Raw genomic sequence first — 20,016 nt, 5'->3', positions numbered from 1 at the left:
CTTACATTTTTTTTTAACTCTACCTTTGTCTTAAGGTAGCAGAGAAGTGAATACAGTTGCATTAAGGCTAAGCATTTCTTTGGAGCGAAATATATTCTCAACTTCAGCTACTTTCACACCAAATCTTGTACTATCCACTTACTGAATGTAACAAGAATGCTCTGTTAGGGAAACTAACAGAAGGTTTGTGCATATTTCTGGCATGTTCCTGTATAGGCCTTTTCACGCTGATTCAAACAATAACCTTTGCTGGCCAATCAGTTTTGCCATTTTCCAATTATTTTGAAAGATCAAAACATGTAAGTTAGGTAGTCTGGTGCACTTGGGGTGTTCTTTGGCCCCTCAGGGTACCAATCCACCAGCCAGTGTCTAGTACCATAACAGACATACGCCAGATCTTTGGCTGGGGGAAATGAGATGACACTACAATGTGCATACATAAATATGCATGAGTAGGTGGTGCAGAAGAGGCTGGAGGGAGGAACACCCCTAGTGCACCAAACTACCCAATTAACATGTTTGCATTTTGCAAAATAAAAAGAGGGCGGAACAAAGCGCACAGCAAAGATTATAGTTTTAGTCAGCGGGAAAAAATCTGCAGGTACATACCAGCAGTTCCTATGTATGAACCTGCTGTTAGTTACCCTTTAAACAAATATATAGCCACTCATTCACCCAACAGTGGCCAACCAAGGGTGTCCCTTTATCCTCTGTCAAGCCAGTATATGTCAGTATAATTTTTTTTGTTTTATAGACGGAGCTATACAGAGGCATGCAGTTAAAAATAAAATAAATAAGTAAGTAAATTGTGCAGTATTTTTATATAACACTAATTTTAGTAGTGGGTATGGGCAATGGACAGCATTGTTTGCCTATACAGTTGCATCCATTTGATGTATACATGAACAGACCTTTAACTAAATGCATATGTTGTAGAAGAGTGGAAAGAAGAGGGGGGCATGAAAAACAAATTACTCTAAATGATAGTACCATTGTTTTTTTGTTGTTTTTTTTACTATTGGATGTGATGAAAGAAAGCTCTGTAATGAGTCATCCCAAGAAACGTCTCACTATGTTACATGAAGGAAGGCGTAACTGCATCATTACATATAAATAACAGGGAGAAGAATTGCAAGTGTTCACATAGTATAATCTTAGGAGATCAACCCCCATTATTTTACTTCATCACTATAAACTCTTCTCAGTGCACACAACACAAGCTAGATGTACCAGCATTTAGTATTAAATTTAGTACCAGCATTTAGTATTAAATGGTAAAAAAAAATTTCATTGTGAATTTAGCAAAATATAGTAGACATACTTCTACTTTCTGTACAAAGCAGTCAAATAATTTCCTAAAACAAACAGTATTTACCATCGTACTTGGAAGAATAATCACGTTTTGTGATCTTATAAATGCTGTGCTAATACCTGTATGTAATTTGTGTGTTCTTTTTTGCCAGTAGAGGGCAGAACACTCATATTGAAAAGTACACTGTAGGCAAACACTAGCTCCAATTAAGAGTCTAAAAGATGTAAAAGGTTAATTGTAATGGTTATGTAATCCTGCAGTGATGCAAAACCCCAGAGTAAGTAATAACAAAGACAAGATAATACAACAACCGCAGACTAATCTCATGTCATAGGGTCCGTCTAGGCAGAACTATATCAACACAAGCACTCATGTGGGTGTATAGTACCTTTTTAGACAAATGTAAAATGCTGGAAGACTGGTGCACACACCCACTATTGTGTGATATATGTATTTGTCCCACAATAGCAACTTGGGACTTGTACATTGTACCTTACACTTCGGATCTGTAGGATCAGACTGCCCACAAAGACAGAAAAAGTGAGGATTTTCTTGACTGGTTTGTCAAAACAGATATGAAATTAAAAGTACTTTGTCAAGAACACTTTATTTATTTTACATAGGTAAAGCGGTGGAGTAAATGCATCATAAGCCCATCGCTCACAGAACATGACCCCCCCAGTCACAGTATAGTCAGCTAGATTACTATTTAGGTCAATTAGGTGCTGCAAAATGCACAAATCCTGTGAAATTTTAACATTCTAAGACAACACAGGAGTAAATAACAAATGTGCCCACACTGTCCCTATCTGGGATATTAAACAAGGCACAAGCAAATTCATTAAATATTTACAGATTAAGGGGAGTGACTAAAAGACAGCTCCACTTTGGAATAGGACTCATTTGGCACATCTCATAGTCAAGAAGGGGTTTAGCAGGATGTGATGACCAGTTGGATAGGAAACTACCAGAAACCAGTAATGGAGGATCAGAGGAACAGCAGAGCTGAGAAGGCAGGGCAAAAAGAGTAAGGTCATGGGCAGGGGTCAGTATTGTATATGAAGTAGAAAAAAAAAAAGGGTGCGTTCACATGTACAGGATCCGCAGTGTTGATGCTGTGTTCAGTCATTTAGTTACACTGATACCTGCAGCATCAAACCTGCATCAGCAAATCTGCTGCGGATTCTGTACGTGTGAATGCACCCTTAGGCTATGTTCACACTACGTATATTTGAGGCTGTATATTTGAGGCTGTATAGCAACCAAAACCAGGAGTGGATTGAAAACACAGAAAGGCTTTGTTCACACAATGTTGTAATTGAGTGGATGGCCGTCATTTAATGGCAAATATGTGCTGTTATTTTAAAACAACGGCTGTTGTATTGAAATAATGGAAGTTATTTACCGTTATATGGCGGCCATCCACTCAATTTCAACATTGTGTGAACAGAGCCTTTCTGTGTTTTCAATCCACTCCTGGTTTTGGTTGCAATGAGGACCTGACATGAGCACCAAATACAGCCTCAAATATACATAGTGTGAACCCAGCCTTAGGGTACATTGACATGTAACAAGTTTGCATCGAATTTCACGCTGTGCATATTGCAGCCAATCCACTGCGATACTAGTTACCATTAGAGTCTCTAGATCTGCATTCTTGCAACAGATTTTAATACTGCTGTGAGGATGTAGTGGCAGCTTTCTCTACACTGGCTGTGGCGGGACAGCAGAGTGATTGGCTCAGTGGGCTGTCAGAAAGTCAGGACCGGAGAAGCAGACAAGAGCGCGGGGATGGTATGTCAGGTTTTTGGCATGGCATTTTAGGTGTTTGCAACTAACTACAATAAATATAGGGATAGCCTCACTACTTACATAGCTATCTAGCCATATAAGCAGATCATTACACTTTAAATAATATTTCTAAGTTGAAGGTGTCCATAGCATTTATATCTATTGTTCCTCATTTAAAGACATTAAGCCAGATGTACCGAAACTTTACAGAGTAGATGGTATTCTAATGCGCCAGATGTATTACTATATCGGCTGCATCTAAAGACTGCCTACTCTTAACCCCTATTACATGGGGCGATCAGTGGGAGCAAGCGAGCACCGAACAGTCAGGTCAGTGCTCACTTGCTCTTTGTTCCCTCGCTATTACATGCGCTGACAGCGAACAGGAAAGGGGGGGGGGGGGGGGGAGGATTTGAGGGGCTCCCCGAATGATCTGTAGGTCGTCCAGGAATTCAGGGAGTACTTAGAAGAAAGTGGCAGTCTGTTCCTGCCACTTCTGTTGCATGGAGTGACGGCAGCAGATCGTTGCCATCATTGTTGTTAGTCTTTCAATGTGTTGAAAGACAACGATCAGCCAACATCATGCACATTGGCTGATTGATGCCTTTTATCACACAAAGTGATTATTGGCAAAATACGACCGATAATCGCTTTGTGTAATAGAGCCTTAAGTTTAGACCAATTTTCAGTATGCTTAAAGTGTGTAAGATTTTTGAGCCAGATTTTGTCGTACAGTGCTGCTCCTTAGACCATATCCCCTTTTAGGCATTGCGGGAAAAGGTCTTTGAAAGGCATAACAAGGCTATATTCCCACGCAGTATTTTGCAACCAAAACCAGGAGTGGATTGACACCACAGAAAGGCTCTGTTCCCTCACTGTTAAAATTGAGTGGATGGCCATCCATTCAATTTTAACTGTGTGTGAACATAGCCTTTCTGTGGTGTCAATCCACTCCTTGTTTTGGTTGCAAAATACTGACCAAAATACTGTGTGGGAACATAGCCCAGATGTGGAGAGAAGTCTCATGTATTTGTTTTGGACTGAATTCTGGAACAGACATTAATACAACAATTTCAAGATCATCAAGCATGGCCGTAAAACGTAAAAGATTTTCTTTATTTTCATTTTGTCCACACACCCTTACTTATGATTCTTTCAGGGAAGTGTTGTGTGTTAACCCTTACGATGCCACATATGAGCAAATACTCAAACAAGACTTTGTAAATTACTCATGGGTACACAGAAAAACACACCTAATACATGTAATGACAGCAAACTACACGTCTGATCACAAAAAAAAAAAAAAAAAAACCCACAAAGATTCTAATCCTTTCTGCAGTATCTAGACATTTTATAAAATAAATGGTACAAATACCTACATATTGGTACTATACTCACACTGCTAGCTGCAAACCGCACCCTTTAGTACAAGATGAGAAACTATGGATATAGCTACCATAGACACCAAACTTTCCATTTGCTATTCTCACCATTTTCTTTCCATGTTTGCTTATTCTCTCTCTCACTATATATATATATATATATATATATATATATATATATATATATATATATATATATATATATATACACATACATACATATACACACATATACACACATACTGCATGACTGTAAAAAAGCATTAGCTCTCGCTCAAGATTCAAGCCTGCCGGGCTTACAGTATTCAAGTCCATTACCCAATAGGCTTCTCTATTCCGCAGTCTACGCTCCCAATCTCCACCCCTCTGTGGTCTTCCAACACCTTCAATAGCATATGTCTTACACATTCATATCATGCCCCCCGTGTTTCTGCATTAAAAGTACTGGATATAGTCCTACAGTGTTGTCAGTTCATTCTGATGTTTTAAAAACATTACCTTTTGTACAATATATCTCGATGAACATTCTTGACTTTAAATTAAATATCACGTGTAGAATTGTACGCAATGTGCTGCTTAATAGAGAAGCTGATTTCTGGAACAGTTTTTTGGCAGTGCAAACATACAGGTACGGCAAGAGAACCACACTTAGAAAAGTGCAGTGCAAGACCGTACAGATGGTAACAGACTGGGGGATAAAGCTGTCCACAGCATGTACTTCACTGACTGAAGACAGTATGGAACACACAAGTCTTTTCTTCTATTACTACAGCATACAGCTGTGATTTCTGTCCCATCAGTCATCTACTTGTATAATAAATGATCCATTAGAATAAAAATATATAATAAAAAACTTATGTATGCAAATATGCACAATGTCACTCATGCAGTCACCATCACTAGTGTTTACACAATACAACATCACTGGAACATAAAGCCCTCATATAATATGTTTCATCTCCACACCAGGAACTAAAAACACACAAAGAAAAAGAAAAGAAAGAAAAAACTAAACCTAGAGATGAAGCTGAGTCTTACGAATGCACTTTGACACAATGTTAAGATATCACCATGTTATCTACAATTCTACATAGAACCACGGGTATACCCAAGTCCATCTTAACTCAATTATCCCTTTCATCATAAAGCAACGCAGCCCAAAGACATGAAGAAGTCAGCTGAGCTATATGTTCTGAAAGAGAATTCTTATTTCTGCACGTTTTCTATAAATCTTATACTATTCGTGTCATATGAGACATACAGTCCTGTAGACACCATCTCCTGACATTTATGGCTCCTGTACACCATAGATCATATGCAGTCTACATTAGCAAGAGACAATTTGTGCTATAAATTTTTAGCTACAAACAATCCAAACTCTTACCTGGATGGACTGGGTTTACTTGATATGGGTAAGAAATAGAGCATTACCAGTAAGGTGCAACATGACTCCAAGGAACACCAGGGAGGAAGATCTTAAATACATAGCAGCAGCTCTAGTTTGCTACTAAGTTTAGCTAAGAGGCATCCCACATCCAAAACTTGTCTGGTCTATGCAGATACAGCCAAGTAGAAGCAGCCAGAGAAGCAATGCTTTTACCTCCAGAGTGACCCTAGTTAGCCCATGCGGGGATGGAACTGAGCGGACAGTGCACAGGTGACTTCCTTTTTGGCTCAGGCAGCAGGTTTAAGAAAACAGATGGTGGAAATGCAGGACATTCCTGTACAGCAGCTCCTTGCCTTTGGCGGAGTACATGCCATTACAGTGTCACAATCTCTCACACTCCCTAGCTATTCATTAACTGCAGAGTGCGGCATGTGAGATTACACCCATTTACGTGCACAAGAGCCAGCCTGACACTAAAAGCTTACACCTTCCTGTTCTTAAGATCACTTGTCAACAACACTTGGCCTTCTAAAGCTGCTGACAACAGCAGAGAAGGATACTGCTATAGCCTATGGTGTCAGTGTATCCTAAATCGGAGCATACAAGTGCAGCTATAGACAGAATACAACCCTGGACAAAACATAGACAGTTACTATTCTTAGAAGATTCTTTTTTTACTTTATTAAAAAATACAAAAATCTTACAAGTAAAAAAATTTTTGTTTAGCCCCCGTATGTCCTCTTGGTGGACAGAAAATATGAATGTGTGTCCGCACCCTAAGGATGTGTTCAATCGTGTTGCAGTTTGCAGTTCAGTACAGTACAAGCCAGCGAGTTAGAAAAATAACCAGCGGCACTCACCAATCTTCATACAGTAGTAGTCTTTATTCCTGATGTCCCTGTAGAGGAGGACGTGGGACAGATAGAGGCAGGTTTGTTAGGGGCTGTGCACTCGGGCTACAGCTGTTTCACGGGCAATAATTACTGCCTCAATTGGCCATGAGGAAGCGGGAAGCATTGCCCACGAAACGTCTGTAGCCCGAGTGCACAGCCCCTAACGAACCTGTCTCTCTCTCTGTCCCAAGTCGTACTTATTTTTCTTACTCAGCATGTGCTTTATTTTGGACAGACCTTTTCCTGTTTCCCATGATGAGCACCGCTGATCCTAAATGTGTCATAACAACTTAGGAACTTAGGGACATACAATAGTGCCGACACTATTCTACTTGTTTGTGAGTGATCATTACAAAACTGTTGCTGTATTGCAGTGTTTTCGCTAACATGACATAGTACCACAAGAGTACTGCGATTGAACTGTAATGTGTGAAAATAATCTAAAGCCACATTCACATGTCCCTAATTTCTGTCCCAACTGTGTACAGATTACAGACCCATTCATTTGAATGGCCAGTTCACTCGCCCATAGGTGTTATCTGTCTCACACAAAACACTGAGTAGTCCTACAACGGAATGCAATTGTGCTATTGGATCAAAATTCACCTATGAATGGGTCTATACAATTGTGAATGGCTACGTAAGCACATCGAACAACAATAATGTGTAAATGAGGCCTAAGAGAAGCAAATCCACCAGTTTATCCGAGGGTTGGATTTAAAGGAAACCTGTCACCCCCCGTGCCGGGGTGAAGGCCATCCAGCGCCCCGCTAGAGCCCTGGATACTTACCCCATCTCGCCAAGTCCCACTCCTGGAGCCGGTCCCGGGACGGAGACATCCTTGTCGGAAACCCGGCGCGACACTCTGCATTGATGAGTCCGATGCCCATAGAGAAGGAATGGAGCAGTTATTCTCTATGGGCGTCAGACTCATCTCTGCAGCGCGTCGGGATGCCGACAGCGATATTTCCGTCCCGGGACCGGCTCCAGGAGTTGATGAAAAAAAATTAAGACACCACCTGGAGCTTCAGGGACCTGCAAACAGCGGGAAATTCAAAAAGGGGACAGACTCAGGAGGGATGGCAAGTGTAAAAACTATGTTTATGATTAATTGATTTTTTTTTTTTTTTTATCATCGCCGGAGTACTCTTTAATGTCCTTTTGATATCTGATGTGCATTTACATCAAGGTCAGGTTGCATAAAGCAGGCTTAGGAACTAAGACCCACTAGCAGCAGCTGAGATCGGAAGTAACTTTGTTGTTTAATGACCTAAAAGTTGCGAGCCAATTACAGGTATATAAAAAGTATCAAAATAGCTTGCTGTAAGGCCGGGTTCACACTGAGCAAAACTAGCGGAATTCCACGGCAGAATTTTCCGCCGCAGAATGCAGTTAGCCTCCCTCTCATAATGGGAGTCTATGGGAGGCGCGCGCTCCTGCTCTGTCCGTGCTGAAGAATGAACATGTTCATTCTTCAACACGGAGAGACGCTGTGAGAACAGCAGCGCGCGCCTCCCATATACTCACATTATGAGAGGGAGGCTAACGGCATTCCGCCATAGAATTGTGCTAGTTTTGCTCAGTGTGAACCTGGCCTAATGCAACTGTAAGGTGCCAGTCAGCTGTAGCTAGGACCGTCACTACTATTAAAAACTACAGCTCACCTGGAAAAAATGAGCACTTTTTTTGGGGGGGGGTCAGACTATAATATATAAACACAGAATATAGAAACACACTTTTCTTTGGCTTTCCTAGTACATTGTATGGTAAAAAGAAAGGTGCCAGTAAAAAGAATACAGTTCCCCCGCAAATAATAAGCCCTCTTATGGCAAGGTCAATGAAAAAATAAAAACATTATGGCTTGTAGAAGGGGAGGAATAAGACAACTGTTACAAAAATGAAAAGTCGCTGTGGTGGAAAGGGGTTAAAGCACATTTCTACTGATCTACACATTCTTTATGTGCAGGTATTAGTTTTAGGCCTAGTGGTGGGAATGAAAACTGCAAGATTATGGGATCATTTTACAAAATAGATACAAAGTCAAATGGAAATTTAGAAATTCTTAAAAACATACTTATGATGTGTTCCTTTTAAGTGTCTGCCCTTAATGCAACAATTGCCTTTACTAAGATAAGGATCGAGCAGAAGTACTTCAGTACACAGAGTAAAGAACAGAGAGGCCGTTCTACCACTCACAGCTAGGAAGCTGCAAGGCTATGGTGATGGTTGGTGTCAACTTAAGGGCATATGCTTTACTGTACAGAGCAGGGGGCTGGCTAGAGACATCATGGGGTAATGTTTCTCCATAAAGAGAGCATGTGTGGATCCCCAGTCATGTTCCAATACTTCTTAAAGGAGTGAGACCATGATGCCACTTTTTGGAGGTGGCTTTCCCTTCAAGTCAGAGAGCTGCTTTGTATATTTTTCATACAAACCTCTTGTTACCACTGGACTAACAATGCAATAGAAGATAAAACAGATTTGTTTTTTTATTTTTTGATGGAGACGACAAAAAAAAAAAAAAAAAAAGGTCAAGGAAGAGAATGATATAGTAAAGGTTTAGGGGTCCTCATTAAAGGGAATCTGTCATCTGTAATTTATATTCCACACTGCTGACACAATTAGATAGATTTTAGATCAGGGAGACACGTGGTACATCCTCTGATATCTGTATGACTCTTCTTACTAATATAATAAAAGGATTTTCTACCTTCTGGAAGCACAAAGAGGCTTTCCCGAGCTCCTAAAGTGCAGCAAGCTGTAAGACCTTCTTACACTCGCTCCCATACCTGAACCTGCTGGGGACTCAGCTTCCAGGTGTCAATCAAACAGGGAGGAGAAAAGAAGAGAAATTCCAACTTGCAACAGATCAGGAGTTTGGAAAAGCCAGTTTGACACTTTTTACTATAAAATAAAAACATTTCTCAACATTCTGGAAGCACAGACAGATATATGAAAGGTACCACGTATCACCATCACCTAACAGTTATGTAACAGTGTCAGCAGTTTGGAACATGAATTACAGCTGACAGATTCCCTTTAGGGTACAAACACACACAGCAGATACACAGCAGATACGCAGCAGATTTGATACTGTGTTCAGTTATTTAGATCTAATCTGCTGTGTATCTGCTGCGTATCGCAGCAGTAAATACGCAGCGTATAAGCAGTGTGTGTTTGTACCCCAAATGTTAAAAAAGAACACTGGGTAAAACGTAAAAAACAAGGAAAGCAGGGGGTGGTGGGAACATCACAATGAAGTGATACTTACCTGTCCTGATGCCCCCACAGCACAGCGCCACCACTCAGGTCACTCAGTGATATCCTGTATATCTCGATGCCTGCAACACCCTGTGACCATTTTTTTTTTTTTGTTTCGTTTGCCCTTTAAAATGTCTTTTTTAGCCTGCATTTGAGTCTCACCTTTACAGTAAATTTGAGAAATGCGGTTCCATTTATTTGTATAGCTCCCAAAACCACATTTTTTCTTCATTTGCCAGCACTCATAATATTTTTCAATACATGAAAAGATTGATACGATAAGAGATCTTTTTTATTAGGATTGCAGCTCTAAGCACCTTCTAGAAAAATTCTTTCATTTAAGTATTTGTTTTTTGGACTTCTAACCTGAGGCTAAAATACTTTATACCACTGCATAGAAGTACAAACCGAATAAACAACTGCAGGTTATCCAAGACCAGTTTAGAAGATCTTTAAGAAAAAAAAAAAAAAAACCAAAACTTTAGATTATCTCTATAGATTTATAGACACTTCACTCCATGATGGTTGGTAATCTTCACACAGTAATAAAGTATTCCCTAACATCACTTCAGGCAAGCAGTGTAAATGAGAGTCATCTCTACAGATGTTCAAAGAGAATAGGAATGTCAGCATGTGAAGTTCTGCCATTACAGCTGTGCCATTCTATTTTGTGGGATACATGACCACATGGACCAGAAGAACCTGTAGGCTGGAGGTGACTTATTGACCTCTACAGAAGAGTTTACAAAGCATAATCTGTAACCTGTGCAGAGGTCACTGTGCAGGGAAGGGGAGGAGGTGAGCTGTGCTATGGTGTTGCCTTATAATGTAATCTTGCCGGAGATGATAATAAAGACAATGCTGAGAAGTGATCTCTACAGAACAGGAAGCATCAGCCTACTTTAACACCTGGTGGTCACGATTTCAGGATTTGTTTTACATAAGGTAGTCATGTGGAAATGTAAAAAAAAAAAAAAAAAAAATATTCTTGGGAAATATTTCAACAAATTAACAGCACACAAAAGTGGCTGACAGGTTGGCAATATCCATCACTGTTTTTTATCTAATTTCTACCACTGTTTCATTCAAGAGTTCATACACAGGTCTGTATTATGGCTCCATCTTGTACTGTGTCAAAATAGGGCTACTAAGGGGATGCATGGTTCGCATTTCATTTGGAAGCATATCAGCTTTATTTCCCCAATTCTATGCAAAAGAGATAGCTAAACAGTATACCCCACTGAGCTTTATGCATGTATAGAGGTATTCTCCATAAACTTGGGAGTCCAGTAGGGCCTGTAGGCACACAAAAAAATTACATCTCTGCACTAAAGGGCTATATAAGATCTGTGTACAGGACTCATGTATGACCCTTTAGGGCTATGCACACGTCCACAGAATTCCATCCGTGCACGGACTATATTCTGCGGACTGGACCTCAGAGCTCCCGATATCATAACTAATCATGATGCTGGGAGCTCCGAGTTCCAGGGCGAAGAACACAGACCATGCATTGACAGAATTCTGCGGACGCGTGCATATCCCTTAATCTGCAATATAAGCTATGTTCTCCTCATTAAAACAGGTAAATATACTAAAATAACACCATCTAACACAGAAAAGAGATATAAACTGAGTATTCTGCAGCCAGTGGCTTAACCTCTTAAAACAGTTCAACAGTATGCTGCAGTGACTGGTTAATGCTGACACCAAACCATACTATAACACAGGGACAGTGTGGGCTCAAGATTTGTGTCTGTGCATTCTCAGCAGTACCATACAGCAAACATCCTGCTGTATACACTGGGACTGAGGTTAAGTCAATGTCGATCATTGCATGTAAACGTTCACAGAATTGGAGGCTCTACCAGTAAATCATATGTATAGGGGTGCCACTCTGTGTCTAGAATGAATCAAGAGCAAACCCAAAAAGAAAAAAAAGAGGCTAGACACAACATTACAGTGCACACCACAAATATCAGGTATAAAAAAATCTCAATTGAGATTTTTTGATACCAGATATTTGTGGTGTGCACTCTAATGTTGTGTCTAGCCTCTTTTTTTTCTTTTTGGGTTTGATCATTGCATGTAAGTGGTTGGACCGAGGGAGGAGCATTAGAGATGAGCGGACTGGCCTATGGCTATGGCTGTATCCCAGTTTTCCAGGCGGTCCCCAAGGTTGTATCCACCCTCTCCACAGAGCGGGCAGACAGCGGGAATCAGAAGCCGAGAGTTCAGGTTCATACGAACCCTAACCTCGGCTGGTTTGCTCATCTCTAATCAGCACCCAAATCACAATACTGGGATGTCAATGAGTCGTGATGTCATGTTGTTGCAGAAAATACAAACAATAATAATAATTAATATACAATATACTTCATAATTGTGCCATTAAAAATAAAATACTCATCATGCAAAACAGGCAGATCTCATAGGGCTCTGCTGATCAACATATACTTACAACAGTCAAGATGCTAAAAAATGTATTATATTATATATATATATATATATATATATATATATATATATATATATATATATATTATATATATATATTAGTCTCCTGAAGGGGTTAACCTGGTCTATATCAAATACATAATATTATATATAAAAAGTTATTTATGTCCCCTTCTTGACAGGCAACAGTTTATGCATTTTTCCTGACTGATTAGGTTTGTGACTCATTTAGAGCTAACTATCAAAACAGGCAAAGTGCTGACCTGGCTAGACTCCTGAAATGCTCTTCACGTACAGGGCTCCAAATAGCCGGATATTTATATGAATAGAAGTCCCTTTAATGGCAACCAGCACTGCAGTGTATTTCACTTCAAAGCGCGCAGTCTACGGTGTTACAGCAAATGTGAATGGACCCCTATAGTTTATCTAGGAGTCATAATTTCTGATGCACCTTTGTGAAGTTAGTATGGTAGTTTGGCCTAGACACAAGCTGATAATAAAATAAAAACTAAGGCACTTCTCTCACACCCTGGAGATTTTATATTCTGACACTTTTACAGCCACACCTACATATGTATTCTAAAATGAAGATACGCCCAGGGTGTTATTATCCATCTACTCACGATTTATGTGTACATGGTAATGTCTTGGAATATTCCAGGCGCAGTATGAAACAAGCTCTACTTCTAATCATTTTACAGTCACTGGAGACACAAGAGGTGGTGTCCTCTTTAGCTTTTATTTACAAACTTTTGTTTCACAAGACCATAACGAGAACTGTCATGTTCCCCTATTTGTCCCACCAAGACATCACTCACCACCTTCACTAATTACATAAATAAATAAGCAGTTGAGTGGCAGCCTCATGTTTTAAGGCTGTACCGCTAAAACTGCCTCCTGATGAAGTCTTGGTGTGGGGCGATAAGCGTAGAGTTTTTTTCCACTCACAGGGACCTACGCAATTATACTACCCTAAAAATCCTAATATAATAACCAAGAAAAATGCTGGACACAATATTTAAAATGTAGTCTACTTTATTAAATTTACAAATTGCATTTATTAAATACAACCATAGAATAGGGAGGTGAAGCAATATACATGCCACCTAGGGGGTGGGTGGAAATAAATTGTATCTTACACAGTAAATCCTAAGGCAAGCATATAGATGTTCCATTTACAAAATATAATACTGGGCATGAAACAGCAGACAGGATGCTACAGAATATTATTTAACAACAAAGGAGACAGCATAGAACTACTATATACATGTACAGGAGGAACCAGTGTCCATGACACCTGTTACAGTCTCCAACCTACCAATGTCCAAGCACCTATCAAAGAAAGTATATTTACTTAGAGATTACCTAATTTTATGGGTATGGTTGCCACATACGGTGGGGGAGCCCAAAAACGGCCGCATCCCCATCGTATGTGGTGACCGCTATAAAAAACAAAACAAAAAAACAATTCAACTCACCTGTGACCTGTTCCTGGCAGCCGCGTGTCTCCTGTCATGTTTCTGACGTTGGCAGTGTGATGCAGAGACCGTGTGATGCCTGTGCCGGAGATCCCTGAAGCTCTCCCGGCAGCTGAGCATCTCATCGGAAAAGCTCAGATGGTCGGTTGATGAGAGAATGGCAGAGGCTTTGGGGACTTCTGGCGCCTCTGCCTTTCTCCCGAAGCTCTCCCGGCAGCCGAGCGCCTCATCAGAGAAGCTCGCAGATGCTCAGCTGCAGGCTTCAGCTAGTAAACCCTGCTGCGATCAGGCAGGGGTTAACATTTTCTGGGTAACCCCTGAAAATCTTCTTTAAAAAGTCAGGGGTCTTCTTACGCGCCAGAAAATACGGTACTGGTATTCCTTATATTTCAGATTAGAGGTACATAGGGTTTTGCAGGTGGTTGCCCAGTGAGTAGTCTCCGTTCCAGGACACAGTGGGGGAGATTTATGAAGTCCAGCATTTTTTTACAACGGGTTTACAAATTTCCCCGCAGCTCCACAACTCAGGGAATTTATGTAGAGGAGCACTGCTCTACATAAATCCTGATCGCATGGAGCCCGTCCATGCGAAAATTTTGAAACCTATGCCAAACACTGCCAAAGTTGGCACATGGCCTTGTTTTTTTGGGCCCAAATATGCTGCAGCTAGATGTAGTTTTCAGTATTACGCTTTAACTCCAGTTATAACAGCAGGATAGAAGCATTTAAATGGAAGCTGCGGCGGAGCAGGGCTGGTGTACACCACTGGCAATGGCGCTAGTTATGCTTTTTTCCCCGGACAATTCTATTGGATGGGCAGCTGCATTTACTGCTTTACCAATTTACACACATATTTCCATATTTTAGCTCAAATATTATGTAATCAACAGAGCTGCATGGGGTCTTATTTTTTTTTTTAACCTAACTTGTCGCAGTTACAGAGTTTTGAAAAAGACATGACTTTTGAAATCACATTTTTCCATTTTTGGGAGTAGGCAGAATGGACAATAAAACAGAAAATCTGGCTATTTTTTCTTAATCATTTAGACGCCGCAGTCATAGCATCCAAGGGGATTAAAATTTCCAGGATCAGAGGTGGACGGTTTTGCACTTTGTTAGCAGTGTCTAATAGATGTAGGTAAGCAGCACAATGTATAAACAAGTCTGTATAGATCAACGCACGCCTCACCAGACTGAACCATGCATCCGCAATAAATCCAAAAAAAAAGGAAGGAGACAGCACTTCAGTCATAAAAAATAAATTAAATAAATCTGTCTTTACTTCACACTGCAGTTTCAGCTTACAACAAGCCTACCTCAAGTAAGTCAAAACATTGCATTGCGGTGTGGAGCAAAGACAGATTTTTTTGTCTCCTTTGTCTTTCTTTAACAAACATAGAAGTCAGGAGGAATCCCTGATGTATACGTTTAATATATACATACTGTATGCCAGATGCCAAATAGTGGCATCCACAATATATCGGGTTCCCCACGACTGTTAGCTAACTGTGGCTATTAGCAGGCGCATCACTGGTTAGCCATTTAAATGAAGCTGTCAAAATTGACATCTACATTTAAATGCTATGAAAAACGCATCCGTGGTGGTATAGTGGGTGGATCGCTCCCCTGCCGCAATGAAGCGGATCCCGACTCTGCGCTTTATTAATGTTGGCTTTAGCAGCTTTTAGTAATCGAGCACCGATCTCATTGATCAATTCAGTACATATGTAATAAATTGAACTCTATGAGAGATCAGTGTAGTGAGCATAGAAGTCCCCCAGAGGGACTTAAAAATACTGGGTAGAGAGAAAAAAAAAAAGTTTTCTTCATTAATAAAAAAAAAAAAAATCCCATCCCATCCTATAATAAAAGTTTAAATCACCCCTCTTTTACCATTAAAAAAATAAACCTATTTGATATTGCTGCATGCATAATTATCCAAACTATTAAACTATGGCATTTCTGATCTTGCGCAGTAAACAACGTAAGGCCCCGTTCCCACTGAGCAAAGCTAGCGGAATTCCGCGACGGAATTGTCCGCCGCGGAATGCCGTTAGCCTCCCGCTTATAATGGGAGTCTATGGGAGGCGCGCGCTGCTGCTCTGTACGCGCTGAAGAATGAACATGTTCATTCTTCAGCGCGGACAGGGCAGGAGCGCGCGCCTCCCATAGAGTCCCATTATGAGCGGGAGGCTAACGGCATTCCGCGGCGGACAATTCAGTCGCGGAATTCCGCTACCTTTGCTCAGTGGGAACGGAGCCTAAGCCCAAAAAATGCAAAACTGCTAAATTGCTGATTTTTGGTGTTAAGTCAAATCTAGAAAAATTGTAATTAAAAGTTGAATATACGCCAACAAATTACTGATAGAAAGTACAGATCATGGCACACACAAATAAAAAATATGATGCCTCATATAGCCCCATAGACCAAAACATTTAAGCTTTATAAGGATGGTAATAGAGTCATTTTAAACACATTTCGTTTTTTTAAAAAAAAAGGTTTTCATTTTTTTAAAAGCAGTCAAATAAATTAAAAGTTATATAAAGTTGCCTATCGTTGTAATTATACTGACTTGAGGAACATAGATTACATGTCACATCTACCATAGGACAAAAAAAAAAAAAAAATGAAAACCCCCAAAATGAAAAAAATCCATTTCACTGCACTAATAATTTACCCCACTATTACTGCATATTTTATGGAAAAAGTCTGTTTTGCAAAGTACAATTAGTTTCCCCAAAAATAAGAGCTCATGTGGATCTGTAGGTGAAAAAATGCAAATGCTATGGCCTTTTAAAGCGAATCTGTGCCCCCAATCTGCCTCCCCAAACCGATTGTACCTTCAGATAGCTGCTTTTAATCTAAGATCTGCCCTGGGGTCCGTTCGGCAGGTGATGCAGTTATTGCCCGAAAAAAACTACTTTTAAACTTGCAGCCCCATGCCAAAACGGGAGTATCTGTGCCCTAACTTTGCACCACCCCTCCGTCCCTCCTCCCCACCCTCTTCATCATTAGGAATGCTCCAGGCAGATTGCCTCCTATTCCCCACCTGTGTAAACCCGGCACATGGGCTGGATCGTTAAGCGCATGTGCAGTGTTCAGCATGTAGAAAATGTTCCAGTGGCATTCCTAATAATGAAGAGGGTGGGGAGGAGGGACGGAGTGGTGGTGCAAAGTTAGGGCACAGATACTCCCGTTGGGCATGGGGCTGCAAGTTTAAAAGTTGTTATTTTAGGAGAATAACTGCATCACCTGCCGAACGGACTCCAGGACAGATCTTTGATTAAAAGCAGCTATCCGATGGTACAAGCGGTTTGGGGGTGGGGGGGGGGGGTTTGTCAGATTGTGGGTACAGAGTTGGTTTAAACACGAGGAGGAAAAAATGAAAGCGCAAAAACTAAAACAGGCTCTGTCATTAAAGGGTTATACTTCAAGAAAAGAAAATTAAAGAAAACATGGTTTGAAATGAAGAAACAAGGTGATAAGAGGATTTCTTGAACAAATGATGCATTGTGATAAAGCAGTGGTCGCATAGTAACTGAAGCCAGCTCTTAGCTAATGTTCGAAGAATTCCTTATAATGCACCATTGTGTATTATCATCTAATAATCATTTGGCACTGCAAATTACATTTTGGCACATTCACGGTGTTGATTGAGAGCACATCGTCCTCCATCCATCGTCCGCATTTCCTGTGTTTCAAAGCAAAATAAAAGGTCAAGAACTGTGGCCATATATAGTGAGAACAAGGAGTAATGCCTCGCTAGAAAGATGAAACGGACCCTGCATGCACAGTTCCCACAGTCTCAAAGTACATATCCATCCACAAGATTTAGCAGAGTGCTCCTTCTTGTAGAGGGGACAATTCCATTAACAGCCTAATATGTTTGCATCCAGTGCTGTGAAAGTAATTGTACAAGGCATATGTTACTTATGATAGCAGGATCATGAAAGCAATGGGGGAAGAATAACTGTAGAAGTGCATGATTGTAGATATTAAAAGGGGTTATGCAGTGCTACAAAAACATGGCCACTTTTGACCTACTCTTGTTTCAAGGTCAGGTGTGGTTTGCAATTAAGCTCCATTTACTACAATGTAACTAAGTTTCAAACCTCTCCTAATCTGGAGACAAAAGTGGTGCAAAAGTGGCCATGTTTTTGTAGCACTGGATAAACCCTTTAATATTCTGGTACATCTTTAGGCTATGTTCAGACTGCGTAAGAGACCGGCCATTCCGTGACCTGACCAGGTCATGGAATGGCCTGTCTCAGAAAAGATCATCTGACCAGTACTGGTACTGATCTTTGCAGCCGCAGAGTTAAGATGCGGGGGCATCCATGCGCGCCCACATCAGAACTTCCCACTGCACACTATGGAGCGTGTGGCCGAAGCCACTCACTCCATAGTGTGCACTGACAGGGCTTTTTGCAGCAGCTATTCACTGAATAGTGGTCGCAAAAACGGACATGTCAGTTTTCTACGGCGCCGCGAGAGATCCTGGCCGGAGTGTATGCTATCTGTATATGCTCCGGCCGGGATTCCATAGAAGACAAGGCAACGTATCTTTACGTCAAAACTACGGCCATTGTTGCCGATTGCTACAACGGCAGAACTTTTACGAAAAGATGCGTTGTGTACACATAGCCTTAGACTGCATAGTATTACCTTTTTAATCATCTTTAATTTGGCTTAGATGTTGGCACATATTTGGCTTATTTGAGCAAAAAAAAAAATAATCACAAACCAGTTTTTATTAAACCCCTCCCAACAGTCAGATAGATTCCATTTTTTTTGTTTGTTTTAAAAATCAGACAGACATAGATTATGCACCAAAAACACCTTTAGGGTGGGTTCACATGTAGCAAATCGCAGCAGATTTCAGGCCTCTACCCCTCTCACTGATTGGCTGAGCGGGATATCAAAATGCCAGGAGCTCCCGAAGCAAGTGGGAGCGTGGACTGGTAATGTATGCACCATGCCACCACGTGTTAAGGGGGCTGGCGTTTACATACTCGCAGCGGGATGAAAATTCCAAAATCCTATTCAGAATGACAGTTAAAGGGAAACTGTCACCAAGTCCCTGGAGCCGGTCCCAGGACGGAGCGCGTTGCACAGATGAGTCCGACACCCATTAAGAATGAATGGCTCCGTTACTTCTGTATGGCCATCAGATTTATCTATGCAGCGCGCTCGCCGGGCTTTAGACAAGGATATCTCCGTCCCGGGACCGGCTCCAGGACCGGGACTTGGTGAGATGGGGTAAGTACCCGGGGCTCTAGAGAGGGGTCGGGTGGCCTTCACCCGGCATGGGTGGTGACAGGTCCCCTTTAAGGCATTAGCAGCGCAAAATCAGATGCGGATCAGTTACGTGTGCACCCACCCTTAAAACGTGTAGCTTTAGAAAATGTGAATCCAGCTCCAACTGGTGTGTTAAAAAATATCAAAATTAATTGAAAAAAACATAAGCTCAAAATACATTGATATCCACGTGTAACACCAACACGTTTCAGAGCCCAAGTTCCTTAAATCAAGGTGTGATGGCAACCTTGTGTTACGGCCGCGGCGGCGTCCCGCGTTCCGGGCCGCCGCCGCGACCGCTACCTGCCCTATGCAGCAGCCGGTGTCCATAGTCGGGGACCCGGCGCTGCTGTCACCTCGGCCCCGGGGGGCGCCTCACCTCTCCACGCTCCTGTCTCCCGCTGTGCCGGCCGGCGCGCGCGTCCCCGCCTCCTAGGGCGCGCGCGCGCCGGCTGTCTCAGATTTAAAGGGGCAGTGCGCTCCTAATTGGTAGTTGCACCCAATCACTCCCCTATAAATCCCAGCATGTCCTGTCCTTAGTGTTGGAGCCTCTACATGCTTCCCATAGCGTTTGGCCCAGCCCCTGTTGTTCCTGAGTCCTATCTGTTACCTGGTCCCAGTCCCTGTTCCTGAGTCCTATCCGTTACCCGGTCCCTAGTCCCTGTTCCTGTTTCCCTGTCACTCCATCTGTTCCTGCGTTCAGCCTGTCACGTGCGCTCTCACCTGCAGACCTTTGCCAGTGCCATCTCCTGCCTA

At 41.5% G+C, this 20,016-nt stretch overlaps 1 protein-coding gene across 3 annotated transcripts in view; it reads right to left on the bottom strand.

Annotated features, from left to right (window-relative positions):
• KANK1 (KN motif and ankyrin repeat domains 1) overlaps positions 1-20,016 on the bottom strand; it is a 139,389-nt gene that overhangs the window by 65,200 nt on the left and 54,173 nt on the right. The window contains exon 1 of one of the 3 annotated variants that reach the window (XM_069961894.1): positions 6,086-6,200. The exons of 1 other annotated variant lie outside the window; for it this stretch is intronic. The gene's annotated coding sequence lies outside the window, so the exon portion shown is untranslated. Of the gene's footprint in view, positions 1-5,869; positions 6,058-6,085; positions 6,201-20,016 lie in introns of those variants that run through there. One more of the 3 variants, XM_069961892.1, reaches the window with a different exon arrangement.

This window comes from Dendropsophus ebraccatus, chromosome 3 (assembly GCF_027789765.1).
Source record: "Dendropsophus ebraccatus isolate aDenEbr1 chromosome 3, aDenEbr1.pat, whole genome shotgun sequence".
In the NCBI taxonomy this organism is placed as follows: Eukaryota; Metazoa; Chordata; class Amphibia; order Anura; family Hylidae; genus Dendropsophus; species Dendropsophus ebraccatus.
Note: the sequence above shows the minus strand (reverse complement) of the source record. Positions and strands in the feature narration are given on the sequence as shown.